Genomic DNA, 18,663 nt, shown 5'->3' with positions numbered 1-18,663 from the left:
ACCTTGTTACTTCAATAGTAGCAAAGCATTTATGCAGTGCTACACTCAGATCTTCCATGTGGTTGCAAGGTGGTACTCCTGCTTATAAGCTCAACATTTTTTAAATTACTCTCTGCTGGTTTTGCCCAGTTACTAAGACTGGTAAATAGCAACATTCCAGAACAGTTTGTTTAATCACCGATTTCTTGGACCACAGCCCAAAATAGCTCGCCACTAACGATGGTCAGTACAAGACTTCACTGGACTACAGCACAAAAGTGGCAAAGTGCTTTCATACTGTTTGCTGCGCAATCATAAAGTTTAAACCTAACAATCTGTTTTGTAAACCTAAAGTTTCATTAAGTACTTTTGCAGAGAAATCCTGTGACACATGTTCCAAATGTCACAGTAACTTCACAACTACATCTCATCTCACTTGTATTAAACATGACTACAGAAAATGCAGCAGAATTAAATCCACAACTAGTTTGAAAACATATTAACCCCCTTCCTCAAGGCAAAGAAAGCTAGTTTCCATCTTACAATTAGTTATAAAAATGACCTTCCTACATAATTTTAACTGGTCTTATAAACCAAGTCCTCTGGAACGTCATAATTAAAACATAAGTTCACTTTTGCAATGCATTCCCTATACTACTAATACATTTTTTAATTGGCTACCAATTTTCAGCAGCTCTGAAGCAGAGGATCATTCCTTGAGAAAGCTCCACAGCTCAATATTCATTATGTCTTACCACTAGCCTTATCTACCTTTTCTATACGCTGAGAACCTGACCTTTTTCATGATTAAATATTCTAAGACAGGCCTCTACCACACTGATATGCAGTAACTTAATTCTCTGGCACCCTTTACCTACTGCTGCCAATCCTACCTCTGACACCATCCCCAATAAATGTTTTAGAACACACAGAACAAAACTGTCATGAAGTACTTTAGGTACCTGAGGTGCCACCCACAACCTTGAACCTTAAGTCTTTTATTTCATCCCCAACATCACAAGATAAACTCAGTTTCACCAAGTTTACTGCACGTATGTGGCATTCTCTTTTAAGGTTTTAACATCAGGCCTAAAGGATAAAGATGGTACCTTTATTCTCAGAAACACATGCCACTCTTCTGACCCTGCAATGAGGTAATATATAAATCCCTTTTAACAGATCACTTACCAAATATTGCTGTTCTACAAACCATCTCTCTGCTCTCTGACGTCCTCTTAATATCCAGAAGAGACTGACCTACCTAGGACTGACAACTTCTGGACTTAACAGCCAAGCAGTTCCACTAGATGATAACAGCACCCAGGCTTTTTGCAGATCTGCAGCGAGCAGATTGAGACTAATCTTACCTTCCCACTTCTTGAGTAGTCAGTAGTTTTTGTCCTGGAGTCACTCAAGCATAGCATGAAGCATCATGTGGCCCAGCACATGCTGCACCAGTCAGCACAAGCCACATTGCCTCCATAGCTCTTGAGAAGTACAAGCAGGCAAGCAACACCGTGGTGTGATCCACAGCTGGTGTGCACCAGCCATGACTTTAACATCCTCATCTTTATTCACAAGCACGTACAAAACATGGTACATGAAAATATGCACCACTCTCAGTAACATTTGTTAACAGTAAAGAAGTAATATTGAAAGCAATGAAGATAAAACTATTTTCGAGTTTATTTCTGCAGATCTTGATATTCAACAGACTGATTTACCATTCCTTACTCAAAAGGAGCAGCCTTTAGCCAAGTAGCAGGCTACTGCTTAATAAGCAAACCACAGGAGATGCTCAATGCGCCAATGCAGTCGGATCCTTAGAACCCAACTTCAGTAGCCTGATGGATAGTTATTTTTGACATTTCCAATGCTTTATGTCCTGTCCCCTGGTAATGCTTATACTTCTCGCTACTTTGACAGAAAATTTGATTCTACATGGGATTTGTCACTGATGAACAGGTACACCCCATAAGCTATAGGGTCGTTTTCTATATTTTGGACCATTTCAAAATGATTCGGTAATAGCAGGTCTATGACTTTTTAATTATGCTATTCTCATGTTTCGGCCTGTATAAAGAATTCCTGACAATAAGGCTTGAAATTCATGCTTTAAGGGCAATTTCATCTTATATATACCATGTGTTGTCTTTACATTTACTTGGTGACCAATTTATGATCCTTCATTCTCTATGGAAAACAGTTTGCTGAATAGAGCAAATATGCTGCTACTGTGATTACAGCACCAATACGTATCAAGTGACTGTTCAAAGCCCAAGTTCCAATGTATTTAACTCTATTCCCACTACCAATCTCTTTTCCCCAGACAGCAAGCAAGTACTGCTGCCATTGTACTCCTCAAAGGGCAGTTCCAGTGTTGTGGTATCAGTCATCTTCTGCTGAAGTGGCAGTCCTCAACCCAAACTCCTCATTCCCCCACTAGATACAGTGATGCAAGTTGTATCTACATTGTACATACTAATTAGGACATTGTCTTTTTCTTTGCTTTCACCCTGTCTTTACAGGGTGAGCTTCACTCTTGAGTTATCACAAATCTCCAGTATCTGCAAGACTGTGTACCCATATGGTATTTTAAAAGGGTAAATAACCAAAGGGATTTCTATGTACTGAAGCTCAACACTCTTTTCCTTAATACTGCTACACTTCCTAGAGAAGACAGTTAAGTGTTTTGGAAAGACAGTTTTAAATATGCAGAGACAGTAATTTTGGTCTACATGCAGCTTCTGAAGACAGCATCTACTGAACAAAATTGCAGCTGTTTCAGCAGGTTTTTAAAAGCATGGCAACCCACTCCATGCCACAACATCTCTTCAGGTATTACACTTCTTTCTGGTTACATCATCCACATTTGTCAGGCAGTTCTGACAGTGTTCCAATTCATCACTGAAAAAGGAGAACAAGATCTAATTGAAATAGTTCATTCAAGGCAGAAATTTCAATTTGCAAGTAAGCACACAATGGTTTGAATTAACATATTGCTGATTCTTAAAAAAAATCCACACCAACCAAAAACTAAACCCATGAAGACAGTTTAATACTTTTCTGAAAGTTTAAATAAAGTATTTTAGTCTCGTCTCAGATTCCGGATCCGTATTAAGTTTTTCAACAACGAATTCAGGTTCGGGATAGGATCATCACAGATGAGACAAAAGCAGTACATGAAGAAAAAAAAATCTAGGAGGAAATATTTTGTAAGGTTTCTGATGGCTTACTTTTTGTATTACAATCTCCAACATTTTGTTGCATTTCAATAATAAAGTACACTTATTTAAAACTTCTCATGTAGGTTTGAAAGCTAACCAAGGTTAGGCACAGCTATTAGCTCACCCTGCACCTTGGGGAATAAGCGTTTTATAAATGCTAACTATGATTTACCATATTAATTGATTACGTTCATAACTATCATAATGCACAAATTCTGAATCATTACCACAGTTACTTTAGCCTTAGATCCAGAAAATGTTTAGAAGATTTTCAGTTACATACCTGAAAAAGCCAAAAGTACTTGTTCCTACTTGTTTCCTATAAACCACATTTTTCTGTAAAAGAGACATTTATTACATCAGAGGAGTTTTCTTTCATCACTCAAAATATAACTTTTATCTATTTAGCCTCATACAGGCCAAACTGCATTATTCAACGTGTGTTGCATTAATATCAGCACACTGCAAGTTCTGTGAAACTTCAAACAGAAGTGTAGTCATGTCACAGTAAGATTTGTTTTGCTTCTCTTGCCCAGCTATTGCTCAACCTGGGTATGAACTATGATAGGAGGGGGGGAATTACAACACCTGATTATCAGGATATCTGATACTGGTGATCTGCCTATCAGAATAAAAAATATTTATTGGAATTCATACCTTCTATTCAGACGCAGCATTCAAACATCTCTGCAAAGACAAAATGAACTGGTTAGTTAGCACTAACAAGGTTTGCTACTTTTAACTTTTCTCTAGGTCAGCCACGGAAGTCACGCCCCTTTCTACTTGCAAGAGTGCCTGTCTAAACAATACAGCATTTTAGAGGCAGCACTGCTGCACAAAAAGTTTCACTCATACATTTGAGCTTCACATACGGGTAGCTAACGAAGTATTTAAAGGTACCTTTCTTAAGGAGTAGAAAAAAATTACAGATGTGTAGCAACACAGTAAAATGAGAAGTTCTCACACTCTACATTTTAACTTTTTAACTAAAAGTAGCCTTTGGATATGCCAAAGCTTAAGTAAAATAAAGTGAATTTCACTGAAAAATATTAAGTTCAGATACTTAGGTGGGAATTAAATTTTCGGATAAACCACTGCTAATATTTTTAAAGCACAGTAAGCATTTGTGAGCATTTTTGCTTGCTCCAAGAACATTATACCAGCCCCTGTGAAGCAGCTTATCTCTGGAGGTGAAATAGCTTTATTTAGAATTCACTACAGTTTGCCATCAAATTCTACCTTTGTCATTAACATGACTTTTCCTAAATGCTCACATCTGAGTGAGCCCTAAACTGTCCTAAGAGGATCAAAGTGCAAACATCATCACTAGCTTTCAAACACCAGCAACACTCCCTGACCATACCTGACTAATACTTGTCATTTACCTACCATAAGGCAGAATACCTCAAGTCTAACACTTCCCCCTCTGCTCTTTAAGACATAAGCTCCTGCAACAGTACGTATTTGTGTCAGCACAGACCTGAGGTGGGTCTGAGTGGGCACCAACATTCTTATTCAAGCCCGGTGCATGCTGGCATCTCACTTGTACACAGTGACAGCATTAAGCAAACACCAACTGGGATGATTTATGATTGAAAGTCTAAGCGGTTTCATCTCAGTAGCCAAAGCCTTATGAAGTTGCTCATCAATGTATCAGGTTTGGCTGTTTCAGCACGACTCACCATTATTCATAAATATCAGTGACAGGAACTGTAACACCACTCATTCAGTCATACATTCCACAAAACAAGCTTTATGTCTTTCACTAGCAATGTACTAAAAAGGGAATTCAGTACAATCAACAAAAAATGTCTGCTGCTGAACCAATAAATATTACCTCTGTTTTATCTCCTGTTGCAAGGAATTTCTTCAGGACACGTCACATTCGCATTACTAGAAACTGCTCGAGCCAGTCTAGAAATTCAAGTAAAATCCCAATTTACAAGAAGTTTATGCATAATGTAGCACAAGCCAGTAAGAAAAACCAAATTTTACTCTTCTAACAACTGGTTTAAGCATTTGAGTCAAATTAAAATGAATACAAGCCCTGGAGTTCTTTCTTTCAAAGAAAGAGGATATAAACTATACATTTAAAAAAGTGAATACACTTATTAAAATATGGGAACATTTACTTATTTTTATTAATAAGCATCGAGATGTCCTGTTTTCTTTGACTAAACACTATTTCATACTTAATCCCCAATAAAGTGCAAATTCACAATTAAAATCTACACTGAGGTAAACTTTAGATTTAGTACAAACACTTCAGGACAGTCATTTTATCACCTCCTCCAACACAAAAATCTATTCCCAATCCCCACAGTCCACACAGTTCTAGACCAAGTAAAACATGCCCAAAATTACTGATGCCTCAATTTTAAAGCTAATGTCATAATTACTAATTTAATCCTATGCATCTTTGGTGAATCCATTTATTGTTAATTTATCCCCACTGATCATTTAAAACATACATGGCTTTCAGGAAAATCCACTTGTGTATACCAAGTATTCTTCGACATGTGATAGTCCTTCCATGAAGTACTAAAATTAAAAACAAGCAAAATTATCTTTTAAACTAGAAAACATCTCTTCCTGTGGTCTAGCATAATCTCTTGTGTTACTATGTCAGAAATACAATCACTGAAATCTTGACATTTTCATACAAGAATTTAATTATCTTCTGGAACAGTCTACAGTACCTGACAAAAGAAATTTTGTAAGCAAAAGTCTAAGAACAGACCTACAGGCTGACTTTAGCTCAAAGAGCACCAAACCCAAAAATTATCTAATAATTACTTATCACTTTGATGAAAAGGCAATGTAGTTTTTTCTTTTTGTCCCACTCAGCAGCCATACAAAGCTGACAACTCTTCGGCACTTCCCATACTTTGACTACCAAAAATGCAGAAACCAAGTTATGAAACGCAAGTATTTACTGACTTGGTCAAAAAAACCCAGAAATGCAGTGTTGCTTCTAGACCAACATTGAATATTCCAAAGCTGTTACCTGAATGCACAACGTACTCGACATCACTGAAAACCTCCTTTCCATCACACCTAAAAACAAACATGGACAGCCTTACAACTTGAAATCAGCAGATTCCTATTACCAGGCTAGTAAGACACATACATTATGAAGCAATAATCATCAACACAACTTTACAAGAATCATCTTAAGTACTAAATCACAAATTGCAGGAGAAAAGCAGCAAGACATGCAGTTTCAAGCAACAAAGGAGTTGAAAGTTACATTCACTTGAAATCTCATATGAAAAGCACTGTAGAAATATCCACTGTTAAACCTTAGTACAAAGACATTTTAAGAAAAAATCATCATCTCAAAGTTTTTATCACTTTTAAGAACTGATTTAAGTTGGTTTAGAGAATTGTTTTAACACTATATGGAGCCATTATCAAAAGCCACCAACTCAAGCAGTTTAAGAAATGCATGACATTACATTATCACTTGAATGTGCTTATTGAAAGTATCTCACTCTGTACTACATAGACATAATAATTGAGGCATGAAAGGTAACCCACCACATATTTTATTCCAGATCAGAAAAACAAAGCTATAGAAAACCTCGAGTTAAGCTTCCATTTCTTGTGTGCAATAACCTTTATGCTTACTGAGTGTAATAAACCAAATAATCAAGGGTTACTAATGGTTTAAGTTTCAAAAATTTACTGTTCAGTAGTCTAATGTGTGACTCAGACTGTCAGACAAGTTAATTAAACACACAATGAATGCACCTGACAACTTCCTATGTAAATCCACCCATTCTAATCTTTGCTTGCAGTAAGAGCCTGGAATCCTAGATATATTTAATGGTATTTACCATTCTTCTAGAAATACCATGGGTCCAATGACATCAGCATTTCATGGAGGGGACAAAAAAGCACCTTAAGCACGCATTAGGCTTCTTGGGACGAAGGGTGAGTTTTTTAGGGTAGTGGTTTACTTTTATAATAAATCTCTATTGTGCTGTTATTGTCTTAAAAATATAAAGAAAACATCCTTAGAATGCAATCTTATGATTTACATAAAGTATCATCTAAATGTGGTGGGACTTTCTTTTTTAGATTGCTATGTAGATTTCACAGGATTTTTACAGGCCTTCTGCTGTGGGGAAATGCCACGATGCCGGTGGCAGGAGCCCTCCACGAGATACACAGGTAACACAAGCACGTGCACCAAGCCTGTCTCATGAACAAGGTGGTTCCGCCTTATTCAGCATTTTATGCCGTAACACAGACTGAAGGCTGTCGCACCGTGCCAGGGGGTGTCCCAGCCGCAGCCAAGGGCACAGCACAGGCAGCACCCCCGGCCCCGACGGGTGGGGATCAAAATGGCGCGGGCTCGGCAGCGCCACGCGGGCCACCGCCGCCTACCGATCCCAGCCTGCCCCGCGCCTCGGGATGCGGCTTCCGGCAGGTAGCCTCCCGCGGGGCATGCTGGGATACGTAGTCCCCCTGAAGTCCCCTCGCACCGCCGCGGCTGCCAGCAGGGCATCGTGCACGGGCAGCTGCGGCCTCACAGCTGGATTACGGCTGCCTTTCGCCTGGCTCTACCCACGGCTCCAAGGGTGAGAGCTCCACCCGCCGGCTCCAGCCCCTAGCAGTATGCGACCGACAGAGCGGGGGATCCTCCCGAACGTCCAAACACAAGGAAAAAGCCATGCACCCCCCACTCCCCGCCTCGCTAGGGCAGCGGCACACACCGCATCCCGCGCCGCCTTACCGCGCACCACCACGGCTGGCGCTCCGCAGGGAAAGAGGGGGCGTGCCGCGCGCTCGCCACCTTTATATGTACGCTGTGGGGTGGGAACGAGGCTGGCCACGCCCCCTGCCGCGCGGCCCGAGCGGCGGAGACGCGGCGCGGAGCTGGCGCGGGAGCGCGCTTTGCTCGCGGGGGCGCGCGGAGGGGCGGGCGCTGAGGGGGCGGGCCGCGCTCCCTCCTCCCTGGGCACGGCGTGGGGCACCGCGGCACGGAGGGGACGGGCGGGCACCGCGGCTCTCCTGCTGCCGGGTACCGCAGTCCTACTGCCGGGCACCGCGGCTGTCCTGCTGCCGGACACCGCGCTATTGCCACGTTTTGCGTTACAGTTTTCACGTGTAAAGCGCAAAGCGGTTTTATGTGAGTTTATGAAGGGAGAGCAGGAACCGACCTGGTGCAGCTCCACCTCCCAAACTTAAAGGATATGTTTCCCGAAGCGTCATGGCCTCATTAAGGTTGGAAAAGACCTGAGATCGTCGAATCCAAGCTGTGACCGAGCACCACCGCCAAACCAGACCATGGCAGTGAGTGCCACATCCAGTCTCTCCTTAAGCACCTCCAGGTGACTCCACCTCCCTGGGCAGCCCATTCCAACGTCTGATCACCTTTTCTGTGAAGAAATGCCTCCTGATATCCAGCTAAAACCTCCCCGGCGCAGCTTATGACTGACTGTGTCCCCTTGTCCTGCTGCTGATTCCCTGGGAGATGAGGCCGACCCCTGCCTCGCTACACTCTTCTTTGTGGGAGCTATAGAGTGAGAAGGTCCCCTCTGAGTCTCCTTTTCTCCTGGCTGAACACCCCCAACTCTCTCAATCACTCACCACAGGACTTGTGCTCCAGACCCTTCACCAGCTTTGTTGCCCTTCTCTGGACTCACTCCAGCACCTCAATGTACTTCTTGTAGTGGGGAGTCCAGAACTGAACAGAGAGCTCGAGGTGTGGCCTCACCATTGCAGTGTAGAGTTTAGCCACTGGAAGTTGTACAGCTGTACCTTGTAAAGTGACTCAGTCTCCATCTGAATCTGCATCCTGAGTTGCTGTGGAAGAGTTAGTGAAAGTCATAGCAGGAACACTACAGCCTAAATGGTGTTTGAACCGATGTGAAACCACGTCCTAAATTCTCATGTATGGAGGTTCTCACTAGCTGTTTATGAATAGGGTCTTTTTGTCTGCCTATTTATTGGAAAGTTTAGTATATTGATCAACTTAATTGAGGAAATAAGGGAAAAACAAGGAAGGATGAAGAAAAGCTGAAAAAAGTGTTTGATGTTTTGACAAGTTATTAAAAATATGACAAAAAACAATGTTCCACATATGGACTCTTTTTAGGAGGGTTTGACTGTTGAGAACAGATAAGGGAAATCTAGAATAGTGAGTTGGAAGGTTCTAAAATATTTGGCAGTTTTATTCCTAAAATTATTAAGGTTAATACTACCAGGAAAACTAAACAGCTGACAAATTTTAAGCAAGTTTTCTTCTGCAGTCCATGGCAGCGGATGACAGTCTTCTCTCTGCTTTTCTTCTTATACATCCCATTTTACCTGTCTGAAATCTTGAGTGTGAGCTGCAGTTGCCCCCTTTTCTGCTTTAAAGGCATGAGGAAAGAGGTCTTCAATGCTGCCTTTTTCTCTGAGTGCCTCCCACTGGCAGCTATTTCAGCTGCTGTTTCTGCAGGAGTGAGAGTGAGAAGCTGGAAGCATTGGGGAAGAGCTACTGGTGCTTCAGGGGAGTGCTCAGCAGCCCAGCTTGGGCACAGACAAGCAAGCAGTTTATGCTGTTGTTATCTTTCCATCTGACCTATTCAAAAGGCCTTAAAACTGATGTTTGCCATATGGCACTGAAAACATTGAGCCACCCTTCCTTAGTGACATCAGGGTTAAAATAAGCAATCACAGCCATTAATTGCTACTCAATTAGCCCTAAAGAAAGAAGGCAGCTCCTTACCATTCTTTTACTAAGTGCTAAATAATTCCATATTTCTACCAGTCTGTGGAGGGCTTTTACTGCATGTTAGTCTCTCAGAGACTGGAATTTATTTTTGGGGGAAAAACACTCACAATTAAGCCAGAACTACATTACATAAAGAATAAATGAGTACTATTTTAGTTTGCATTTGATAATAAGAAGCCTATAAATACTGAGGTGAGTAAGGGCTGCACAGCACTGTGGGGTACTGCTCTGTATTGTGAGCTTTGCAGGTGAAACACAAGTGAGCGCCCAGTGTGGGGAGCCTCACACTGTGCAGTGGTACTGCACCCTGGCTCTTAGAACTTGGCAGAGGAAATTCCTCATCTCTCTTAGATTGGAGGGTGCAGGTTTACTAGCAGAGCCTGAATGCACTGCTATGCAAACCTTTTATCCCCAAAGAAATGTGACTCATATTTCTCAGCATGACCCAAGACTGCTAGCAATAGACAAGCTTGTGGGGCAAGTGAAGCACAGCTTTACTGTAGGTAGGCAACATTACAAGTCTGAAAAAAGTTAACAAAACCAAAGTAAAAATGTATACCACAAACGTAGATTATTTTTTGAAATAGGGTTTCTTCTTTTGCCTTTTTTTCCCCTCCTTCAGGCTTCCACACCTTTAATCTATATCCCAGCTGTCTGGATGAGGGTGCAAGCTGTAGAGCAAGAACTGATCCTTTAATGCCACTCTCCACAGGGATCCTAAGGGTGATCTGAACCATAAGCCCGGTTGCCATAAGGTCTTAGTTTACAGATGAGTTGCTTCTGAATTTAGCATTCTACATGGCTTCACATTCACGCACAGTGTCAGCACTGGCAGAAGGGAGTGCTGGCTATGAGATAATAGGGATGTACTCCTGGCTTGACTCTCTTGTGATGGCCCACACAAATGTCAGCCTGGTGGTGTGACTACCTGCATTCCTTTTCAGGTCTAGGCAACTCTCTCCAAGTTCTCTTTTCTTGTCTTAAATTATTACTTTCTTGCTCTTTATTTCTGTCTCTTCCCCCCGCTTCCTTTCTGTTCCTGTTTTAGGTATGGCTTCCTGGATTTTCTCCAATAACATTGTAGCTTTGATGACTCATGTCTCTTGGTTTGGTTTGGGGATCTTACCAGCGCATCCTTTGGGATGCTGAGTTCCTTTCCCTCTCACCTTCCCAGCAGGAAGTCTATTGTATGTAGCTTTAATTTCTTCCTTTTCAGAACAGTTTGTGCTCATTGTAAGCTCTTGAGCTGACTTTGCCAAATTTCACATTATGCATCATAAAATACTTGAGTTGGGAAACAATTTAGCTTGTGAATGTCACCTGATTTTGGTGTTTCACAGATACCAGAATTTTTGTTTAAACTTCTCAGGTCTCTCTCTTTGATTTTTTAGTCGCTACCGTGTCACAGAAAGACAAGCACTTTTTTTTCTTTTTAATAATAAGTGAGATCATGAAAACTTTAGAACAGCTGTAGAAGGTCAGGTTGAAGGTCTGCCATCCCCCACCACCCACTAGTATCCTGCTTCCAAATGTAGCCCAAAGTTAATGTCCAGGGAGGGGAGTAGGGATGGAACAAGCATGTCCTTCCCCAAGTATTTGCCCAGCCTCTGGGAATACAAAGCTTGGAAATCTCCTAGAGGGTTATTATTTTTGTGTGCATGAGAACATAACAATCCTCCATTAATTTCCTACCCATAAATTTTTCCAGTCTTCCCCAGAGCCTTTTTTAAATTCTAGCATCCCCAATAACAAGGGCAAGGAACAGGGCTTAATTAGCGTTACAGGAAAATGTATCTCCTTTAATTTGCTTGATGTCTGCTTTCTGTTCACTCTTTGCAGTTTTCGAAGAAGCAGTGGGTAATCCTTCCCTCCATGGTCATCCCCTCATTGAGCCCCCACCTCACAATCTCTTCTTCAGGCTGAGGAAACCTCATTTATTTAATAATTCCTCATAGCAGAATCAGTTCCTGCCTTTGATGGAACTCTCGTTGATCTTCTTTCAACTTCTTTTGCTTTCTCTTTGAGATGGGACTCCCAGAGTGTATAGTCTATTCAGGAAGCAGGTATGACATGGGCTTATGCAGAGGTGCCATTATGTTCTCTGCTTTCTTTTTTTGTTCCTTAGCACTCCCAAAACTCTGGTATCCTTTTTTTGGCTGGCTCTGTGCATGGAGCTGGCATTTCCACAGAACTGTCTGTCGTAACTGCAGGATCTCACATTGGAGCAATAAAGGCCAGAGCCCATTGATTTGCATTTGCTGTTGTGTTTGCTTTCCTTACTAAGTGGTGCTTTATATTGATCTATGTTGAATTTCATGTGTTGCTGTTGTACTCTCTCGACCTTTTTAAGCTCCTGCAGCTACTTTTGCATCAGGAATAAATAAATGATTACTAGGGACATTTTACCCCTTTGCATACTACCTATTTCAGATCAATTCAGTAAGCTCACCAGTGCAGGTCATGCAGATTTCTGTGATAGTTTTTTTCCACTGTGAAAATTAACCATTTCCTTCTACCTTCTGTTTCCTGTCTTTTACGTTTTATTGCATGTCTGCTTAGTTTGCTTAAAATCCTTTGCTAAGAGGCTTTAGGGAGCCCATGCACTAGATCAATTTATCGCATGCTTGATGATAAGTGTGGTGTGAGTTTACCGGGTGTTCTGACCATTTTCCTACAGATCATAGTTATCTAGATACACACTAATTCTACTTTTTGTAATATGCTTTTTGCTTATTTCCTTGGAATAGATGTGAGGCTTAGTGGGCTTTAGTTTTCTAGATTTCTGTAGAACCTCTTCAAAACATAATTCTGTTTGCTACTTGCCCTTCTTTAGCACCAGAGCAATTTCAAGGAGGAGCTCACTAGCTTCCTCTAAAGCATAATTTGGTCTTGTTGAAACTGCAGCATCTTCAAGAGGTTGTAAGCAACTTCCCTCATGAAAGCTTCAAAAGTGTTGTGGTGCAGGGAATTTCCCCAGATTTTTCACACTGAACACAGGAGCAAAAAATTAATGTAATTACATGGCCTAATTTTCTCTGAACACACTTCCTCATGGGCATCATATTTGTGAATTTGAAAAGGGATATATTATTAATTTTGATGACTAAACAGTGTTACTCTGACATATAATGTAAGTTTCCTTTTGCACTTTTACAAGCCTTGAATGATGATTTTGTGCCTTCAAGACAATGTTCTCTGTCTTCATACCATTTGTGAGGATCTAATGCATATTGAGGGTTCTGTTACTTTTGTTTATAGTATTTTCATTTTTAGCTATCTTCCCCTTTCTGAAACTGAGCACAGCTGTGGCAGATGTGGGTTTCGGCTGCAAAGTTAATCTAAAAGTACGATGGTTGCTTATACTGACACACTTAGTTTAGTCACATAGTCTAATTGGTTTATATGGCTAAAATTAATGGTAAAGCATAACTAAGCTTTTTGGAAGAAAAACCCTCAAACCCTCTTTACTTAGTTACCTACAAGAAGCAAATAAGCTGGTGTAGTAAGGCAGGTAAACTAGTTAACATTAATAATTTTAAATTTAAGCAGCTAGTTTTTCCTCTGTTTACAAAGGTAATTCTGTGTGGTGTCTCTAGGAGTATATCATTGTAACTATTTTATCATGTAACAGAAGCGTTTATTATCTACTACTGCAGCAGCATGCCCAAAAATACTTAAAGAAAATTTCAGTCTGAGTCTTTGTTAGTGGCTGGGAACAGCATTTCCTCTCAGTATTTAACTCTCTTCTGTGTTATTCCACATAAACAGCATGTTACTGGAGTTAATATGCTTTATTTAATTGCTGCTTATCTTACTGGCTTTTCTCATCCTTAAGTGATGAGATGAGCACACTCGGGTGAGATGAAAGCATTGAAGTGACAAGATGGGAGAAGAGCAACCTGATATTTAATGTTCTTCTCATAGCTGCGTGACCCAGGCATTTATTGCTATCATTTGCGATCACTTCATTAATTAACGAGGCATAGGGAAAATAAGGCTTTTCTGCCGTATTTATACAGCCTTGGCAAATTAAATGTCAAATCCATTTTTAAATAGAAAATATATCTTCATGTTCCTTAACAAGAGGCTGCCTCTAGCTGTTAGAGAATGCAAGACTGCTGAGTTATTTGATTATTTTTACCAGAACTATTCTTAATATTGCCATATTTCAGAGCCTTTCTTACAATTATATTTTATTTCTTACAATACCCTAAAATCACCCTCTACAGAATCAGGAAAAACAACATATATTTATTTTGTTCTTTTTAAAATGAAATACCATGTGAACTATTACAACAAAATAGAAGTTGTAAAACCACATTCCAGTATGTGGAATTGAATCTGGATATGATAAGCACAGAACTCGGGGTAAGAAAGAGGCACTGAGTTTGAAGTGGGTATTTCTCAGACACTTCTTCACCTGCTTGGAATGTTTCATTTGATAAAGTAAGAAAATCAAAGAGGCAACCATATTCTTTTACTCACTGTATTTATATTAGATACAATTTTTTTTAATTAAAAAATTAGAAAAATGTAACTACCTTAGCTACAGTGCCAATATATTAATTTTAATAGATGTAATTATGCATCAGGTTTTCACTTATGATGGTGCATAAATCTTTCCTTCTATGAAATTTTCATAGAAATATTTTTCAAATATTTCATTGTAGAATTTTGTTCCCATGTTGTCTTTTTCTTAAAAGTTAGCAGGTTTTGTGAGCCTGTTGTGCTCTCAGCAGCTCAGTTTTTCTCATACAGGGAGAGATCCAACAGCAGTTTCTATAGTATTTGAGCTTTACAGTTAAGTAGAACTTACCAGCTCCTTCCCTCCTCCCCTGTCACTACTACAGGCTGCTACAAGCAACTAGCTGGTGCAAACATTTTAAGATTTTTCTTCTGCTTTAGTTTTCTAGCAAATCAACCACCTGAGCTGACTTAGACTGTGACCATCTAACCACTAGATTTAACAGAAAGGAAGTGGTGGAAACAAAAACTCTCGGCTGGGGAATTGTTGCACAGGGTGGTGTCCCCTGACAGCACCTAATACTCAGGCTGCCATTAATATGATGTGAAACTTCATGCTTGATCCCTCCAAAATGTCGTGTACCCCCTATATAATTATGCCTAAATGCAAGTATTCAACCATTAAAATAAACAATATGTGATGTTTAAGAATCTCTTGTTTTACTGTTCACTGATATTTAGTATCATAATGTGAAAAAGCAGTTATCTCTGTCTAAATACAATTAAATTAAAGAAACAATTTCTATTCAGAGCAGTAAAACTTATGACTGGTCCTACTAATGAGCTACACAATTGTGATGCTCTGCCCTAGGATATGTAAGATTAATGTGTTCAGTGTTTGAAGGTGGAAGTCTGTGTTTGCAAATAAGCCATTTCACCAGCGTAAGTAATCTGTTAGCTTTAAGAGAAAGTAAACTAATATTGGTAACTTCTTAGAAGGGAACTCATAGCATTGCAAATTTTTACCAGGTGCACAAGCAGACATTCCCTATCCTGATATTCTTGACTGGAGTGGGTAACACACCTCCTGATACCAGAGAGATAGCATCCTTCTGTCATGGAAGTGTTCATACCAGGTGGCTTCTGTTGAAAGCCCTCCTATGATCTAACCTGCTTTGCCTAGCTGTGCTCTCTTGGATGTTCACCAAAACTCAATGGCGCTCACCCAGGCTCTCAGTGCAACAGAGAGTGTCTCAGAACTTGCAGGCTCCCTCTGTGTGCTCAGCAACAGAGAGCAGGGTAAAACAAGGCCATCCTGGTCTTTGGTCCTCAGTTTTACAGATACTGTATAGGGAAAGTATGGGACAAGGCTGCCACTCCTTGTCAGCACTGGGAACATGCAGCTAACAGGCAGACAAGTTTTCTTCATGCGTTTCATGTGACATGAAGCAATTGCTCTGCCAGAGATAATTGCAGATCAGAGAAATTGTGGTCTGAATCTTGAGTTGACATGAATCTTCTGATGCTCCTTAATCTTCAATTGCTGCCGGAGTCTCAAAGTGTACACCCATCAGCATCCTTTATGATCCTTAAGCTAGGCTCTCCTGAGAGCCAGGAGGTTCTCTATTCCTTCTCAAAAAAACAACGCTGGGGAAGTTTTCAGAGGCACCAGTGATCAGATCTGAGTAGTGTACCCCTCCAGGGAACAGCAGCTGACTCAGCCTCCTCCAGAGGAACTCCTAGGTGCAAGCCTGTTGTGGGATTTTGCAAGATACAGAAAGGTCTGGCCACTACCTGCTCTTGGATGAGGCAAGCTCACTGCCCACGGGCAGCCTGGTGTTATGTAGGGGAACTTAGGATGCCAGATGGGGCTGAAGAAGCTGCTGAGCGGCCCTGGTAGCTGCATGCGCAGTGAAAACCATTAATATTTGCTGTAAGGCAGCTGACTGTTCCCATGGGAGCTGTCACAGTTGCCAGAATTACCATGTGACCCTGGCTGGTGCCAGTTACCCTGTTAATTGATATCTTTGATTTCTCTTGAAGATTCTGCAGTTTATTGGCATGTTGAAGCAGTTTGTATGGACTGCAGAGGGAGTTTGTGACACAGCTTGATTGTAGGGTTTGTCTATTACTCGCAAGTAAGGGATAAACTAAAATAGCTTTAGCATAATTAATGCATATTATACTAGCAGTGTCATAGAGTTTGAATGCCTAACCCAGCCTACCAGACTGAGTGTAGGCAGAAGTTAGGTTATCCATGTCCTCTCCTTTCGGGGATCATGTGGATCCAGCTTCCATGTGTCCCTCTCCTGCTGTTGCCCTACTTTGAGTTACCACAGACCTTGCTAGGATTTGCAGTAACTTGATCTTGCTTTATGCCTACGTTTCTGCAACAAAGGCAGGACTTGCCTTGCAGGCACTGGGAGGGAACACCAGGTAGAGATGGAGCCAGTGGCTCTTGCCCGTGTTTCTTCCTACGCTGCATAGGATGGGACCGTGGGCCTGTGCAAAGCCAGGGATTGCTGAAGGTTGCAGCATTAAGAGCTGGTGCAGGAGAAATGTGCTACACAATGCTGTATGACAAAACAAGAAACCTTGCTTGAACTAGTAAGCAACTGGTTTTGCAATGCTGATCAGACATGTACACCTGACCTTCAGCCAGTCTGGAGACTACAGGAGCGATTGAATTTTCCCCACACAGTGATTTTGAATGGGATGGCCATTAAGATAATTCCTCTGTAAACACAAGAGGGCACTCCCGCCTCACTCCTCGATGGTTTGTAGCACACGGAAGTTTTTGATCTATCAACAGATTTGCAGCTAATCCCTTGTACATGCTGTGATAACCCAACACTATGCATTTATAAGCATTTATAGTTCATGCACTTACAGGCCATATTTGAGAAATGTGGTCTTGGTTTGATGCTTTCTCTAAATTAGTATGTATGGAGAAAAGATTGAATTTAATCCTGATCTCAATGCAGTAAAAGCAAAATTCATATGTCATTTTAACTGGAATCACACTGAAACTGGAAGACTACAGACTACTTGTTGGGATTTTGGGTACATTGTCTCATGGAAACAGAGATTACTTGTTTTATCTACAGTAAAAAATCTTCAAGAGCAACTTTGGCGGGGGGAATGAGATTTAAAGTTATCACACTTGCCAACATTTGTGTCTTGAAGTAGAATGTCAGTGATCCATTCATATAAGCTTTTCTTGTCCACTCATTTTTGTCTGCCTAATGTGCTATGCTATCAATAGCAATATTATTTTCTAGTCACACAAGAAAAAATTTATATTAAGCTTACTCAAGGGCCTCTTGCCTGTAGGGGTCAGAGTCTCACTTGATCACTCAGAAAGATTTTAACTACTTTTAATATTGTTCAGCACAGTAAAAGAAAAGTTAGTCTTGTAAAGGAGAACTTTCTGTCCATTTTGAAATCCAACTGAAATCCACAAATAATTACTCTTTAAATGTAAATATATCTATCTATATCTATATCTATATCTATATCTTTACAAACCCCAAAGTCCACCTTGCTAATTATCTCAGTTTAAATGCTTACAGTTCCTTCATTTGAAGAGAGTTATTTGGTATTGTCTAAAGCTTTTCTATTGGGAAACAAATTTTAACTGCACATTTAGACTCTTCACATTCTTTCTGCAAGGTGTATTTCCATGCTGTTTTGTGTAAATGGGATGCACTTTTCATTGTCCCTAGATGGTCCCCTCCTCGTGAAGTCTATTCTAGCCTCTGTTTCCTATATAAGATGGAAGATGTCAGACAGTGGAATAAATTGTGGGGTGGGAGGAGAGAGGCTTGGCAGTGCCCTGTGGGAGGTGGCAGATTTGTGTACATGAGTCTTGTCCAGATATCAGCTTGGTGATCCCTTGTGCTTCTTACCCTTTCTTCTTACCCTTTTGCTTCTTTTGGTCATTATGAGCTTCACCACCGATTTCTTAAACAACTCTTCTTTTGGCCAGGAGGTCTGATTCTCTCAGAACGTTTTTGATTTGAGATGCTGAAAGCAAGAAACAGAAGGATCAGCACTATCCAGTACAGCACTCTGGGGGAAAATTTGAGAAACTAGAAGTGTAAAGTACTAGAATAAGAATTATGTAGAGTGCTGGCATTAAAGGCATGTGAGTATGGGCTGTGGAGATTTGCATTACATTTTATCTTCATGACACTACTTTTTTATTTTATGGCCCAGCAGACTCATAAACTCATGCCTGACTGCTTCATAAAATAGACTGTTAAG

General features: G+C 40.7%; 1 long non-coding RNA gene and 1 other non-coding gene across 3 annotated transcripts; both read right to left on the bottom strand.

The window, feature by feature from the left end:
* Positions 1-1,500: 1,500 nt before the first annotated feature.
* Positions 1,501-8,019, bottom strand: LOC116994523. 2 transcript variants are annotated; one of them, XR_004417507.1, is made up of 7 exons: positions 7,948-8,019; positions 6,214-6,263; positions 5,678-5,747; positions 5,044-5,120; positions 3,864-3,893; positions 3,490-3,542; positions 1,501-2,886 (listed from the first exon to the last, which is right to left on the bottom strand). It is a non-coding gene; the product is annotated as an uncharacterized LOC116994523 (long non-coding RNA). The 2 variants fall into 2 exon arrangements; XR_004417508.2 differs by lacking the exon at positions 7,948-8,019 and adding an exon at positions 7,046-7,242.
* LOC116994843 lies at positions 3,076-3,146 on the bottom strand. Its single transcript, XR_004417594.1, has one exon. It is a non-coding gene; the product is annotated as a small nucleolar RNA SNORD50 (small nucleolar RNA).
* Positions 8,020-18,663: the final 10,644 nt, after the last annotated feature.

The sequence above is a fragment of the Catharus ustulatus genome, chromosome 3 (genome assembly GCF_009819885.2).
Source record: "Catharus ustulatus isolate bCatUst1 chromosome 3, bCatUst1.pri.v2, whole genome shotgun sequence".
NCBI classification, from domain to species: Eukaryota; Metazoa; Chordata; class Aves; order Passeriformes; family Turdidae; genus Catharus; species Catharus ustulatus.
The sequence above is the reverse complement of the archived record's forward strand: the minus strand, read 5'-3'. Positions and strand labels throughout refer to the sequence as shown.